Genomic DNA, 14,863 nt, shown 5'->3' with positions numbered 1-14,863 from the left:
GTTGTTTTAAGCCACCCAGTTTGGGGTACCTTGTTACGGCAGCCCTAGAAAACCAATACAGTTAGCCGACACATTTCCTATCCACCCACGACAACTAAAGAAGTACTAATACCTGGTCCCAGCGTGAGTAGAAAGCCTTGAAACCCCAGGATTTCGAGGTACTTGGTTAGCAGATGGTTATCTCTGTGATCCTCCAAATTATGTAAATATTTTTTACCATCTAAATAAGCACATTCTTGTAAATTGTCTGTAGCAAACTCATGGAACCCCAAGAATACGTCTGTGGACCCAGTTTGGAAAACTCGGGTGTAGGAATAAGAGAAGCAGCTCAGACTTTGGTTCTGAGTTCAAATCCCATCTCTGCTACTGTGCAGCTGTGCAACCCTGATCACCTTGCATAATCTACCTGAGTCTGTTCTTGAACCTTGCACATGGCACATGTTCAGGAATCAGCTGGGGCACGGAGCCTGGGGTGAAGGGAAGAACCCAGAGAGGGAACCTGAAGAGAGTCGGCGAGAGTGGGATGGATCTTGGCCTGGCTGACAGATGGGGTCTGATTGCCCTGTTTGAACACTACCTGAGAGGTTTCCTCCAAGTGGTTTTTCCCCTCAAAAGTCAGATTCTTTTGCTCATGGGGCAGCAGAAGAGAACATCGGGCTCAGGCATGAGCCTTGTTTCCTTAAAAAGGTACAGAGGCTCCAGAGACAAAGTAACTTGTCCAGGGTCAGGTGGTCTTGTCGGTTGGGTTATTGTTTATTTAATAGGACAACCAAAAACCAAAAAGGAGTTGTGTTGGTTTTTCCTTTTTTAAAAAAAATAACAGCTTTATTGAGATATAATTCATATACCATACAATTGACCCATTTTAAAGTGTACAAGTGAATGACTTATGTATACTCACAGAGTTGTGAAATCACCACTACAGTCAATTTTAGAACATTTTCATCACCCCAAAAAGAAACTCCATATCCATTAGCAGTCATTCTCCATTTCCTCCCTCCCCAAACTCCCCAAGCCAAGGCAACCGCTAATTTACGTTTTGTCTCTATGGATTTGCCTGTTTTGGACAGTTTTTGTAAATGGAATCAGATATAATGCGGTCTTTGTGTCCGGCTTCTTTCAGTCAGGATAATGTCAAGGTTCTTCCATGGCGTAGCATGTGTCATATGCTTTTTATTTATTTTATTTATTTATTTATATATATTTTTAATTTATTTTTATTGTGTCATATCTTTTTATTGCCAAATAATATTTCATCGCATGGATGTATCACATTTTATTTATCCAGTTGATGGACATTTGGGTTGTGCCCATTTTTTGGCTGTTATGATTAGTGCTGCTCTACACGTGTGTACAAGTTTTTGTGTAGGCGTTTGTTTTCATTCCTCTTGGGAACATACCTAAGACTAGAATTGCTGGGTTATATGCTAATTCTATATTTAACCTTTGAGGAACTGCTAGAGTGTTTTCCACAGCAGCTGCACCATCTTTTGTTCCTGCCAGCAGTTTATGAGGGTTCTGGTTTCTCCCTATCTCTGCTAACACTTGTTATTATATATCTTTTGATTGCGGTCATCCTAGTGGTTGTGAAGTGGTATCTCGTTATGGTTTTGTGTTGGTTTTTGAAATTTCTTTTAATGAACGTAGTTGTAGTCATTATATGAGGAGATGGATAAAATACCTTTAGCTGCAAGGCTGCTATGATTAATAGTACAACTTTGAAATTAACTTCCATGCTTTACCACATTCCTTCTTACTAGTCATTTCTCGAAGCTGTGTATCCAAAACCAGGGTTGGATAGAATAATTGTCGTTGAGTTTTCATGGCTTGGCTTTTACTTCGTTGCTGAAATTGCACAAGAACAAGTACCTAGAGCTTCCTGGTCCTCCCCATGCCACAGAGTCCAGGGTTGGAAGGCCTTGTCAGCAGCCAGCCTTTTGAGGGATGTAGTAGGTGTCTGGCCCATGTCAACTTAGGTAAGTGACCAGGGAGGGCATTTGCTCTTGATTCTCCCAAGGGTTAGCTGCTGCTGGGAAGATGTGGTGGTTATTATAAGTGGGGACAGCCAGAACTGGCCCCTTGCTCCAGTAAAGAGAGACTCCATGCCCTCTTTACAGACAAGCTTTGTAGGCTGCAGATTTTATTGTAAAGAACAAGGAACGGAACAAAATTCAAAACACCTATGAGGCCAGAAATAGATGTTGGGTGAACAAATGATTGGCTTTGGGCTCCAGACAACATTCTAATATGGCAGCTTGGAGCAAGCTGTTGAAGCTCTCTGAGCCTTGGTCCCTTAGCTGCAAAACAGAGACAGGGAGATGCCTCTGTTGCTGGGTTCTCGGGATGACCTAAAAAGTGCACAGCTCATGGTAGGCACTCAACAAATGTTAATTCTCTTTCCTTAAGTAGCTCTGCTATTAGTCTCAGGTATTTTTTCCCTACAGGTTTCGTCCAGCTCCAGATACAACAGAACACAGGGTTGGTTGTACTGTTTAGCTTATCTCTTCTTTACAGAGAAATCATGAGCTCTTGGCAAAAATTAATTATTGGTGGAAATGAATATTGCAATTTGGTAGCTGCTGATTGACACGTATTTGCTAAACAGCTACTCAAATTTCAGGAAGCTTACCTGGAAGGAAAAAAAAAGGAAGAAATCCTAAGAACATTTTCATCCTCTTTGCCAGGTACTTATTTATAAAACCATCTTCTTGGGAAGGTCCCAGCGGACAAATTTTTATGAAACACTGTTTAGCTTTGGCTCAGGAGTTCAAGTTAACCTGCCTGAAATAAAAGGGTTGGGTCCTTTTTGGAGCTCTTTGCCTTAGAAATTTTTTTTTTTTTAAAAGGCTGTTCTTTTGGTCACTAGATCTTTTTTTAGACCTTCGGGGCAGTCATAGTAACAGGCTCCATGTCTGATTGGGTTCCATGGCAACAAAGGGTTGTGACTTTATTAGGGGAGGATGGAGCATGCCAAGAAAGATAAAAATCAGAGTATGGAAAATGTCTGACCAGATGAATGTGTTTTTTGGATCCTGTGCCCTGGAACAGAAAGGTTTCCCAAACTGGCATCAGTCTCCATTACAAATTTCAATCTCACTGGGTTATCATTAGGTCAGAGGGGTCAGTGCTTATTTCCAACAGATCTGTCTGCATCTTTGCTTTTTATTCACTCATTCATCCTTTTCTGTATCTTGGTTTTTTTTGTTTTGTTTTGTTTTTTGAATCAAAACAGCAATGTTGTAAGAACCTAGCGGGAGATAATTCTGAATTCAAAGGTAGAAAAGAAATTTAGCACATTCTTTGTGGAACTGATTCCAGCTGTAAATTGTGAGACCTGTGGGAGGACCAATTAGAGGCAATTATAACTTGATTGAACCCTCCCTGAATTAAAGCTTGCTGTGTGCTTTCCAAGCTGGGGGTTTTGTTTCCCATCATTGTTTCTTGTTGATGGGTTTAGAGATACTGGTTTCAGGGCAAGGTTGTGGAATCTCTGTAGGAGCTGCCTTCTTCTCTCTCCCAACAGCAAGATGCAGGCTGTTGCTATAAATGAAAGTGTGATTATTAGACTTCTTTTGCTAAAGTTTCTAATATTTGATCAAGAAGTAGTGAGATCAGAGGACTTTGAATCTCCCTCACCTGGTTATAAATGTGTGGGACTGTATTTCCTTTTCTATCAGATGTGCTGTTTTATGTGTCCCCTCATCCTGATACTGAAAGTGAAAGAACCCCAAGCGGCAGGTAGCTAGATGTTGGACAGCCTTATAGCAATAGTTATTCTTTAAACCAGTGGCATGTAATGACACACCCTCTGCCTTCAGACTTCATTAGTCACTTACTTGTGGCTTCATCATGGTGAATCAGAAATTTCATAGATACTCATGCTAAACATAATAATAAGTAATATTGATATAAGAGGCAAGAAATAGATCACCAGGTTTCAGGTGTCCCAGCTATGATTAATCAGCTGGTAAGTCCTTGGGAAACTTATTTAACACATTGAGCCTTGACTTCCTTATCTTAAAATGAGTTTGACTGGAATTGGTGATTCCCAGAATTCCCTGTTTATGAGAACAGCCTGGGTCACTGGTTTAACATCTAGAACCTCTATTAGAGATTCTGATTCACTAGGTCTAGGGTGGGGCAAGGATAGCAGGGGCCCTAGGTGATCTTACAGTTGAATGTTCAGGAAATACCAGAAGAGCTCGGCAGCTGTCAGACTTTATTTGGACATGAGAATGGGATGGGGGTGGGAGGGAGAAAGGAGGATGTGTGATCAGGTGATCGCAGCCAAGATCTGAGAAACATCAATCAGTCTACACTACGCGAGGTCCCTTCCAGCCCCAAAGGTGGCTTTTCTACATGTCCCCCCTCCCACCGTACCCCACCTCAGATAAGCCAGAACCTTTGATGGGAGGGCCTGGTGGGTTCTGCTTACAGCCAGCGCTGCCTCCAAACTCCATATCAGTGTTCGAAAAAAATTGTTTTAAAATCGTGGCGTGATGCAATAGTGAACATCTTTGTTTATAGAATTTTCTACTCTATAGTGTGTAGTTTCGTTTGGATAAGACACAGTGTTTGCTAAGCATGGTTACTTCTGGTGTGCGTGAGGTAGGACCAGCAGTGTAGAAATTACCTGGAGAGCTGGTTAAAAAATATAGGAATTGGACTCCCAGACCCAGAGATTCAGTAAATCCTATATGGAGCTTGAGCATCAGTCTTTTTTTTTTTTTTCCTTTCCAAGGTTTCGACAAAAGTTGTGGGCTCCTCCCAATCTCACCCCAATTTCCAGAGTAAAACTAAGTTTAAGTGTCAGCACACATGTTTAGCACAAGGGTGATGGTTAAATTGAGCCACTTAGATTATGGAAGAGTCTATAACACATACAGCAGGTACTTTGGAGAAAAGAAGCCTGGTCTTCTGAGAGGCTAAGACAAGGGTTCCTAAAGTGTAATGATGAGATCATTACCTGCTGGAGCAAACACATTTTAATGTATATCCGCTCTATAGAGTTTCTGTTTGTTCCTCGTTCTATTTCCTTTTTAACGAAGATTGAATGACATTGTTAAATGAAGTGTCTTGTAGATCATCCATGTAAGCCCAAATTATGAAGGTTCACTTTGTTTTCCTATTAACTAGCTACACTTAAAAAGTGCAAGTTCATAGGAAAAAAATCCCGTAGTACTAAAGGGCACATGGTAGAAAATGCAGTCTCTTTCCAACTTGTCATCCTTATCCCCAGAGATAAGTGCTGTTAAGTTTCTTATGTATCTTTACAGAAATGTTCTCTCAAACAATGTTCTCACAAAACCTATATATATCATTTATTTAACCAGTCTCCTACTGATAATACAATTTAAGTTCCTTCTAGAGTGCTTTTTTCCATGTTTGTTTTGCCTCGTAATACTGTACTGAGTATTTTTGTACATCTTTTTTTCTGTAACCGTATATGGATAAATTTCTAAAAGCAAAATTGTTGGGTTAAAGGGCATGTGTCTTTTAAATAGGGATAGATGGGAACAAGATGTCCTTCCAAAGGGTTGTACCAGTCTACCGGGGAAATCTTTTATTTTCAAAAGGCTTTCCTGCCCCAGTTGGATCTGATGTGGCAGATAAGCAGCTAACTCTCCTTGTTTACTCAAAACCTGTGTCACCAGGGCCTCTGGTTGAAGGAATTAAATGAGATATTTCTTGAGAAAGAGAATAATTAAAAAGATATCTCAGGTTTTCAGAGGGAGAAGAGAATAGAGAATGGCTTGGCGAAGCAAGTAACTAACCCTCTGTTTGCCAGGAGAGGGGCTTTGGATCATGCGAGCTCACAGAACCTGAACTGGGTTGGGAAGCGAGTCAGGCAGCCCTGCCGCAGAATGTGGTAATGAGAAGATCATGCTCTAGATTATGGTAAACCGTTTCCTGGATCTGACCTGCTCCTTTAGTAGATGCCGTAGGGCAGTTTTGGGTGAAGCATTGTGATGAGATGCTCTTCATTTTAAACATGTCTGTTGTGAGTCATGGTGTAGTAGTTAGGTGTGTGTAATGTGTGTTTCAAAGTAATGTTTAAATGGAAAGAATTACATCTCAGGAGTCTGTCAGTCAGATGTGTGTGCATCTCCTTAATACAGGTCAGGAGCCAGGTGGCATGGGGATTGTGCTGGTTTAGTGGCAGTTGCCGTACGGCCTGGCGCTGTCTCTCTGCCTTCATTTTGCCTCCTAGTGACAGCAAGATAGGAGAGGATCTTATAGACACACAGAAAATTAGTTGAGTCTATTCAAGTCTAGGAAGTTCAAGTCCATTCAAGGCAGGGAAGGATTGGGGGGTATCTCGGAGGGGGTCGGTATGTCAGTGAGGAGTCAGAATCTTAGATATGGGCTAAGGAGGGATGGCCGGCTGTATTGTGTGAATTTAAAGGGAGCCATCCAGAGTCCAGACAATCTAAGAGCAGCAAGAACCTCGGGTTAGGGCTGGGCATGTTGGGGAGAGGGATACATGTTCTTCCTCAGCGCATAGGGACCCAAGTGCCCTCTAAAATTGGTCGTGCTTGAGCCGTACCACCTGTGGCCGAGTTGAAGGCAGCTGGGAATTAAACAAGTCCCGAAGACCATAGCTGTGAATTGGATCATTCTCTATCTTGAATCAGAATAATTAAATGAGCCAAACAACTAGAGAGCTTTGAGACAATCGTAAAACAAATTTATATTGGAAACCTGTGTGAATTTTTTGGAGATATTTATGACTAGACACAGAACATGAAGTAGGTATGCTAAACTAGGCTGTCGATGAAAGAATGAGAATATCTAAAGCTACCAGAGAAGGATCCGGAAGCAAGGAAGAGGTGATCGTTAATGTGTTTCAGCCAAGTAAGTTGGAGATGAAATAAAATATCCAGTGACCAAGATGTTTTCAGACTAGGGAGGCAGCCATAAAAATGGGTAAGACAGGGCTTCCCTGGTGGTTCAGTGGTTAAGAATCCGCCTGCCAGTGCAGGGGACACGGGTTCGAGCCCAGGTCCAGGAAGATCCCACATGCCGCAGAGCAACTAAGCCCGTGCGCCAAAACTACTGAGCCTGTACTCTAGAGCCCGCGAGCCACAACTACTGAAGCCCTTGTGCCACAACTGCTGAAGCCCGCGCGCCTAGAGCCTGTGCTCTGCAACAAGAGAAGCCACCACAATGAGAGAAGCCTGCGCCCCGCAACAAAGAGTAGCCCCCGCTCACTGCAACTAGTGAAAGCCCGCATGCAGCAGCGAAGACCCAATGCAGCCAAAAATTAAATAAATGAATAAATAAATAAATTTTTAAAAAATGGGTAAGGCAAATTAGAGCCTAAATTTGAAGGCAAAACCAGGAGAAAACTGAACAAGCTTGGCTATGTGGAGTTGAATTCTGTGTGCCTTAGTGGTCAGTATGATTTTTAAATCTTATTGTAGTTTTTTTTTGTTAATATTTATTTAGGCTGCTCTGGGTCTTAGTTGCGGTATGCAGGATCTTCATTGTGGCCCGTGGGATCCTTAGTTGCGGCATGTGGCGTCTTTTTTTTTTTTTTTTTTTCTTTAATTGCTGCATGCATGCGGGATCTAGTCCCTGACCAGGGATCAAACCCGGGTCCCCTGCATTGGGAGCACAGTCTTACCCACTGGACCACCAGGGAAGTCCCTTATTGTAGTTTTTTTTTGTTTGTTTAATTTGGCTGTGTCGGGTCTTAGTTGTGGCACATGGGATCTTTGTTGCGGCACACGGGCTCTTCGTTGTGGTGCACAGGCTTCTCTCTAGTTGTGGCACACGGGCTCAGTAGTTGCAGCGTGCAGGCTTAGTTGCCCTGTGGCATGTGAGATCTTAGTTCCCTGACCAGAGATCAAACCTGAGTCCCCTGCATTGGAAGGCAGATTCTTAACCACTGGACCAGCAAGGAAGTCCCCCTTACTGTAGTTTTTCAATGTCCATTTAAGAGTTATAAACAGAAAAAGCAAAATGAGCCTAACAAAGAAAGTATATATTTCTTATTATATACAGAGTATACTGTTGATTTGATTTAAAGTTTGGTTTAAGACAAGATCCATTTGCTAGAATTCATTATTTAAAATTTAATTTAAGACCTTTACTTGAACTGAACCAGAGGATAGAGGCTGTGTAAATACTAACGTCAGTAGACACTCTTCCTCTTAAATATTATGGTATAGTTTTACGCAAAGAGTAAAGTTCTGTTACTTTGACGGGGCTTTATTAGACCCGACACAATTTTCTTTCTTTTGCGAACCCCCATTGCCCTTTTCTCCCCCCATCACACCCCCAACACAGAATTAAATCAGTACCGTATAAACCACATAACCATTTTGAGATCTTTGCGTTAGTTATTTAATGTCAAGGGCAAGAAACCCTGGTCTCCTAGACTCATTCTGGCCTGAGTTTTTCATTTGACTTATGGCAGTTCAAATATTTGAGAATCTCTTCACGCAAGGATGGTCAAAAGGGATTCAAAGATGGGTGACTGACAGCAAGGCAACTTGTAATCTGTTGCAGAGGTTAGTACTCAAATTATTATAATAAAAAGCAGTATATGATCATGAAAGGGCAAGAGAAAAATATTTAATATTTGTGTCTGGCCTGACATAAGGTTCTTTACTGATCTTATTACATTCCAGGAGGAATTTCCTCATATGAGACTACAGTCTCAAAAAGGTTAATTTACTTGCCGGAGGTCATACAGCTGCTAAGTGGCAGACTGGGGATTTGATCAGGTCTGCCTGACACGAAAGTCCAAGTACTTCCTCTCGGTGAGCTGCCCCAAGGCACTGTCACTGATGGGCTCCAATTCTCTTGCTTAAGCCCCTGTGTCTCTGAGTGCCCCTCTGGACACCTGTGCCTAAATGTCCCACAGGAGCCTCGAATTCATTATGTCTGATGCTGAATCCTCCGCTACCCCAGATCTCTTCCTTCTCCTGCCTCTCCTCAGTTGCCTGCCTTGTGCTTGGCTTGATCTTTTGGCCACCAGAAGGGATGAAACAAGTGGGGTTTTCCGTGACTCTGCCGTTCACCCCCTATCCGATTGGTATCACGTCCTTTTGATGCTTCCTCCTTTGTCTGCCTCAGACGCTGTTCTCTCCTTTCCCAGGACCACCCTGCATCCAGCCGTCACCAGCTCTCGCCTTAGATGACTACAGCAGGCTCCAGTCCGCTCCACTGAGATGCATTTGCTCTCCTGCTTTTTCAGAAGGACTTGTCTGAAACAGGGATCTGATAATCCTAATCCCTTTAGCGGCTGCCACCTGTCCTATCAGATGAAATCTAAACACCTTGACGTGATGTAACTGGAGCCCTCAAAATCTCATCCCTGTCTGCTGACCCAGTTCTTCTCCTGCCTCCTTTGCCGTGCCCAGTACCCTTCACGTCTTCACCTGCCGTCTGGCCGAATGAATCAGAGCGCACTACCTGAAGTACCTTCTGACTGACAAGTCTCTTTCTTCCTGCCTTGCACCAGCCTTGTCTCCTGTCCTGCCCTCCTCCCCCTCCTCTGCGCCCCCCACCCTGGCTACCCCTCCCAAGTGCTGCCTTCTAGCACCGTGTACACCTCCTATGGCACTCATCCCTTTGCAATTCCAGCACGCCTCGCTGCGTCTGATACTCAAAGGCACCGGCGAGCGTGTGTCATGAATGAAGCAACAGAGGAAAGAGCCTCCTGACCCCACTCACTGCCCTTCCCTACGCGCTTGGACCGCTTACCGCTCGCCCTGCCTTCATCCATGTTGGGGTTTCCTGTGCTCGGTTCACTGCTTTGCATTGGCTCTGCCCAACTGGAGTTTGTTGAATTGAGCCTGTTTCCTAGTTGGTAAATCAGGAGTGCCAGGCTGGACATCCTCTAAGGTCCTCTCCCACCCCCAGAGTTGTGTGACAACAGGACTTTGTTCTAGTCTGCCTCTCTCCAAATATACAGAATGCATATCTTTTCTTCTGGCAGTACCAAGAGCCCGTTTGTCAGCAGTGGGTTGAATACAGTATATTATTGCGGGCAGTAGCATTGGTTACAGTGCAGGGTGTGGAGTTTCTCGGAGACAAACACGGGAATACCCAGAGATATGTGAGCAGTTATCTCCAAAGCTGAGGGTGAGTCAATGGTAGGAGCTGTTTGACTATCCAGCCTGCCTGCCTTACAGGCTCAGATGCCTCTCAGACAGGGTGGGAGTGAACTGTTTGCTGATCCCAGTCTGCTCCCTGATTTGTGGTGCGGCGTTTGGTAAGTCTCCTCCCCGCTCTGCGGTTTCAACCAGGCTGTGTAAATATGTATCGTAGAGCTGTGTAGTAATTCGTATCCTATGAGATGCTTGAAAGACATACAGGTTATTTGGGGGCTTTTAATAGTTGTCTTTATGCTTGGCCTAGTCCTTCCGTAATCTCTCACTGGATTTCTAGATACTTAAACTGCTGAAACTCCTAATGAGCCACCAAAATCCTTATCATTTGGTCCTTTAAAAATGTAAATTCATGAGTTTGATTTAAGAGGTGAGCAAATATCTGACTGAGTAGGAGCCTACCGGTTACTGGCTGGAAAAGAGCCAGTTCTCCTCTTACTTCCCTGTCATTTTGAAAGTGATCGTGGGTCTGACCAGACTGAGTTGGAGTCTAACGTTGTACTTTAACACCCAGTCTGTTGACAAGCGGACATCCCTCCTTGAAACTTCAGACTCCACAGAACTGACTGCGAGACAGCGTGTGGTGTGGTGGCTGTGGTTGGGAGAGCAAGCAGCGGAGGGGAAGCGTCGTGATCTGAAGAATCAGGGCTCCCCCGCCGGCTGTCCTCAGCCACCCCGTGGTGGTGGATGCAGTGCCCCCTGTGGGACAGAGAAGCTTCCATATCACCTGAACTGTGCCTGTAAGAGCTGCTTGAGCTCATGGGAAATCCGTATTCAATTTGTGGTTGTGTGTGTGCATCTGTGTCAGCGAAGACTTTGGGATATTGCTGCAAAATAAATAGTCTTTCATTTCCTGGATGTTAAAATATTTCGAACACTTTTATTAATTCAGGTCATTCTTCCCCCAGTTAGTTCTGTATTAAATGTTTACCTGGAATGTCACAAAGGTGGTCTTGTTGTTGATAATGATCCCCAACCTTTGGAAACAAACAGCTTGGGTGGGGGGAGGATGAGGGGTATGGAGAGTTGGAGGAGTTTGCTGCTTATTGTGTGATCCTTTGAATCTTGGAGATTAAATTTCTGTTGTTAAAAAAAAATTGGAGGGCTAGTTGCAAAAATAATTGGAGGGCTAGTTGTTCTGACAGCAGAGCATCTTAATAGCCTCATAGCATTGTGAGCGCAGTGATTGACAGAGATTGATGTGCACGGTTTCAGTTGGAATGAAAGGGAGAAATTACCACCCAAACTGCTAGAGCACAGCTTGTGAAACAACTATAGCTGCCGTCTGTGCAAGGCTAGGAATGGGTCTCTTCTTGCCAGCCGCCAGTTGAGGGGCTCTTCTGGAGAAGCCCTTGCAACGCTGGCCAGCCGCTCCCCCCAGGCTCTTACTCCTCTCTGTTCCCCTCTTGCAGCCACTGAAGAGCTCAGTGGGTTACCTAAAGTACAAACATGGGTTGTTTGCAGGCTGCCTGGCGGTTACTTTGTAGCCTGGGGGGAATTTGTGGCTCTCTCCTGACTACATCCTTCACATTCCAGGGTGTGAGCCACTGAGGATAATGACCCAGGGAGACTTAAGTCTGGACCTATTTATTGCAGGAGGTGGCCTGAGGGCCTTTGAATCCAGGTCACAATTTAAATAGGGCCTCAAATTTAGATTTTAACATTATTACCCAAAGAGTTAAGTATAGACCCAGAGATAAAAGCAATGGGATTAAAAGATGTTATTTATCATATAACTTAAACGTGTACACACACGCACACACGCACACTCAGTTTATTTTACTGTGTAATTTATTCCATAGTTTTTATTTTTAAATGTTTGTAAATTGTAAAATATTATATATAGAAGATATTACCTTTTAAAAAGTAACATGAAACACCCCTGCACCTAAAACCCAGGGCAGGAAATCAGACTTGACCCGCTGACCTTTTCCCTGATTCATATCCCGCTGTCACAAGCCTCCTCGCCCAGGAGGTGATGCTGTCCCCGGGTTTGTGTTAACCGTCCCCTTGCTTTTTCTCTGTCGCTTACTACCTGTGTGTTTATACCTAAACAAGAGTTTGCCTGCATTTGAACTTTATAAAGTGGAGTTCATACTGCATGTGTTCTTCTTTGACTTGCTGCTTTTAAAACTTTTAAGTCTTGATCATTATCCACTTTAAGTCTTAAAGCTATGGTTCATTTCATTCCACTGTACAAATGCACACAAGGTACGTGTATCCATTCTATTGCCTGTAGACCTTTGGGCTATTTTGGGTGGTCGTTACTGTTGTTGTTTTCTGTTGTGGACATTGCTGCTATGAATATTTTTCATGCAGTGTCCTAACGTGGGCACTTGTTCTTAGGAATGGAATTTCTGGGTCTCTAGAGCTTGTGTATGTTCAAATGCCAAACAATTTTTCATGTTTTAAGAATTCAGTAAATGTAAACATTTCAGATATATCTTGGAATCCAATTCCATTGCTTCATTTAAAAATAAATTCTAGGACCATCAAAAAATTTTTTAATGGAAGTAGTCCTGCCTTGTTTTGGGTCCTGAGCAACTTCAGCCTTAAGGAGATAGCTTTAATGCTTTTTGTAGCTGTTACAGAAACCATTTTTGAAGGGCAAAAATCAACCTTTAGAACCTGAGAATCACAAATAAAACAATCTAACCCTCCAGAGTCACATGAGCCACATGTAAACTGTCACTCGATGGACCCTGTGAGTCTCTTCAGCTACCACAGATGAGTGAATATGTAGAGTTGGCTCTCCAACCCTGTGAATGCAAAACCATTTAACATACGGGACTTGGGCATCATGAGGGTTGCCCCTGGAACCATTCCTTACGATGCCAAGGGACAACTGTATATGCCTGTCACACACTGGTGTCACCTGCGTCTGTGGTGTTCTCGGTGAAGACCCTCTGTGGGAAAAATCATTGCCCACATGGAATAGATTCGAGGCTGTGAGCATTAGGAAACTGAGTTCTCAATAGAAATGTTTCAGTAGGATTTGTCCCTTGAAGAGATGGTAGTTTGGTTACATCATATAAAAGTGGTGTAACATTAGTATACATTATTTTTTATGGGATTTTCGTTTGAAAACTGCTAATTATGACTTGGTAATTCCAGCTTAGTTCCACAACTTTTTTTAAAGAACTACCTTTTGAGACGTGGTCTTACTTCCTTGGGAAATTGGATTTAAAAGCCCTCTTTTCAGTAGGGAGTAAAAGTAGTTACATAAACTAAATCAAGTTAGTTTGAGTTACAAAAATACTATCCTGAATATTGAGGCCAGTTATTTTGCTATTATTATTAAAATCACAGGTCCTAAGAGGAAACAGAAATATGTTAAGTGAGCTAATGAAATTTTGTAGGTATTTGCTTTGAGGTTGCAGACTCAACCTCAAAGTGGGTTTAAAAAAAATATGACATGGGCTTCCCTGGTGGCGCAGTGGTTGAGAGTCCGCCTGCCGATGCAGGGGACACGGGTTCGTGCCCCGGTCTGGGAAGATCCCGCATGCCGCGGGGCGGCTGGGCGCGTGAGCCATGGCCGCTGAGCCTGTGCGTCTGGAGCCTGTGCTCCGCAACAGGAGAGGCCACAACAGTGAGAGGCCTTCCTACCGCAAAAAATAAATAAATAATAATAAAAAATATGACAATACAAAGTGGGAAAAAAACAAACTATACCAAAAAGAGAATATAAAACAAAAAGTATCTCTGGTCCCAGATTCCCAATCCTATTCCCCAGAGGTAATTACCATCCACAATTCCTAAGACATCCTTCTAGAAATTTCTCTACAAATAGAGTACACTTGTATCACATTTATATAAACCCCACCACTGCCCCTCTTTTAAAGCACAGATGAGTGTGTACTATAGATATATAGCTCTGTATCTTTCTTGCTTAACAATTTAGTTTGGACAGCTTCCCTTAGTAGCCAGTTGAGATCCACCTCTATTTTAGCGTCTGCATTGTTTTCCATTGTAATAGTTTTTTAAGTGGCTCTCCATTAATGGATATTTAAGCTGATTCCAGAATTGGAAATGTAATGGTGGTGGTAGTGGTGATGGTGGTGATAAAGGCAGACTGTCCTGTTAGAAGAAGCAAAGAATAGGAGAAGGAGGCAAAGACATAAATATTTTCATCTTCACTTCTGTTCTTTAAATCTCTCAAAAAAATTTTTTTTTTTTTTACCTGTTTTAATGTGTTTGGAGAACTGTATGGAAGCTGAAGAGAACAAGTTTTTTTCTGCTTGCCTTTCCTTCCTTGTGATGGTCATAGTGCTGGAAGAGATTGTGATATTTAAGGATATGAGGGAAAGGAATGTGTTTACAATTTGTTGGCTAAAGAGCTGGGAGATTCCAGTCCTCTTCTCTCCTACTTCTGGTGCAAACAGCACCTTATTGTAACAGGAGTATTTCTCATAACCCGATTAGCAAACCTTTCTTAAGATAATTAATCTCTTTGAACCGTGGAGGACTTTCATTATACAGAGCTTATCATTGCATTAATATTTCTCTAAAGGTGTTGGTTGCCTATCCAAACACCATTTTCCTTCCCTTTCTGCCTGGCTGGCCGAGCCCGTACAGTAAAGGCTGAAAACGTTAGATACTGCTTCCACAGCCTCCCTTGCAGCTAGCGCATGGACGTATGACTCAGGCCCGGCCAGAGGGACCTAAGGAGAAATCTGCTGAGGAGTTTCTGGAAAATATTTTCCTTCCTAACAAAATATGAAAGAAGAGCAGTATTCTCATAT

The 14,863-nt window shown here is 43.0% G+C and overlaps 1 protein-coding gene across 5 annotated transcripts in view; it reads left to right on the top strand.

Annotated features, from left to right (window-relative positions):
- Positions 1-14,863, top strand: part of TMCC3 (transmembrane and coiled-coil domain family 3) — a 350,901-nt gene that overhangs the window by 235,150 nt on the left and 100,888 nt on the right. The gene's annotated exons all lie outside the window — the stretch shown is intronic.

The sequence above is a fragment of the Monodon monoceros genome, unplaced genomic scaffold (genome assembly GCF_005190385.1).
Source record: "Monodon monoceros isolate NGI ecotype Baffin Bay Population unplaced genomic scaffold, NGI_Narwhal_1 Super_Scaffold_6, whole genome shotgun sequence".
In the NCBI taxonomy this organism is placed as follows: Eukaryota; Metazoa; Chordata; class Mammalia; order Artiodactyla; family Monodontidae; genus Monodon; species Monodon monoceros.
The sequence above is the reverse complement of the archived record's forward strand: the minus strand, read 5'-3'. Positions and strand labels throughout refer to the sequence as shown.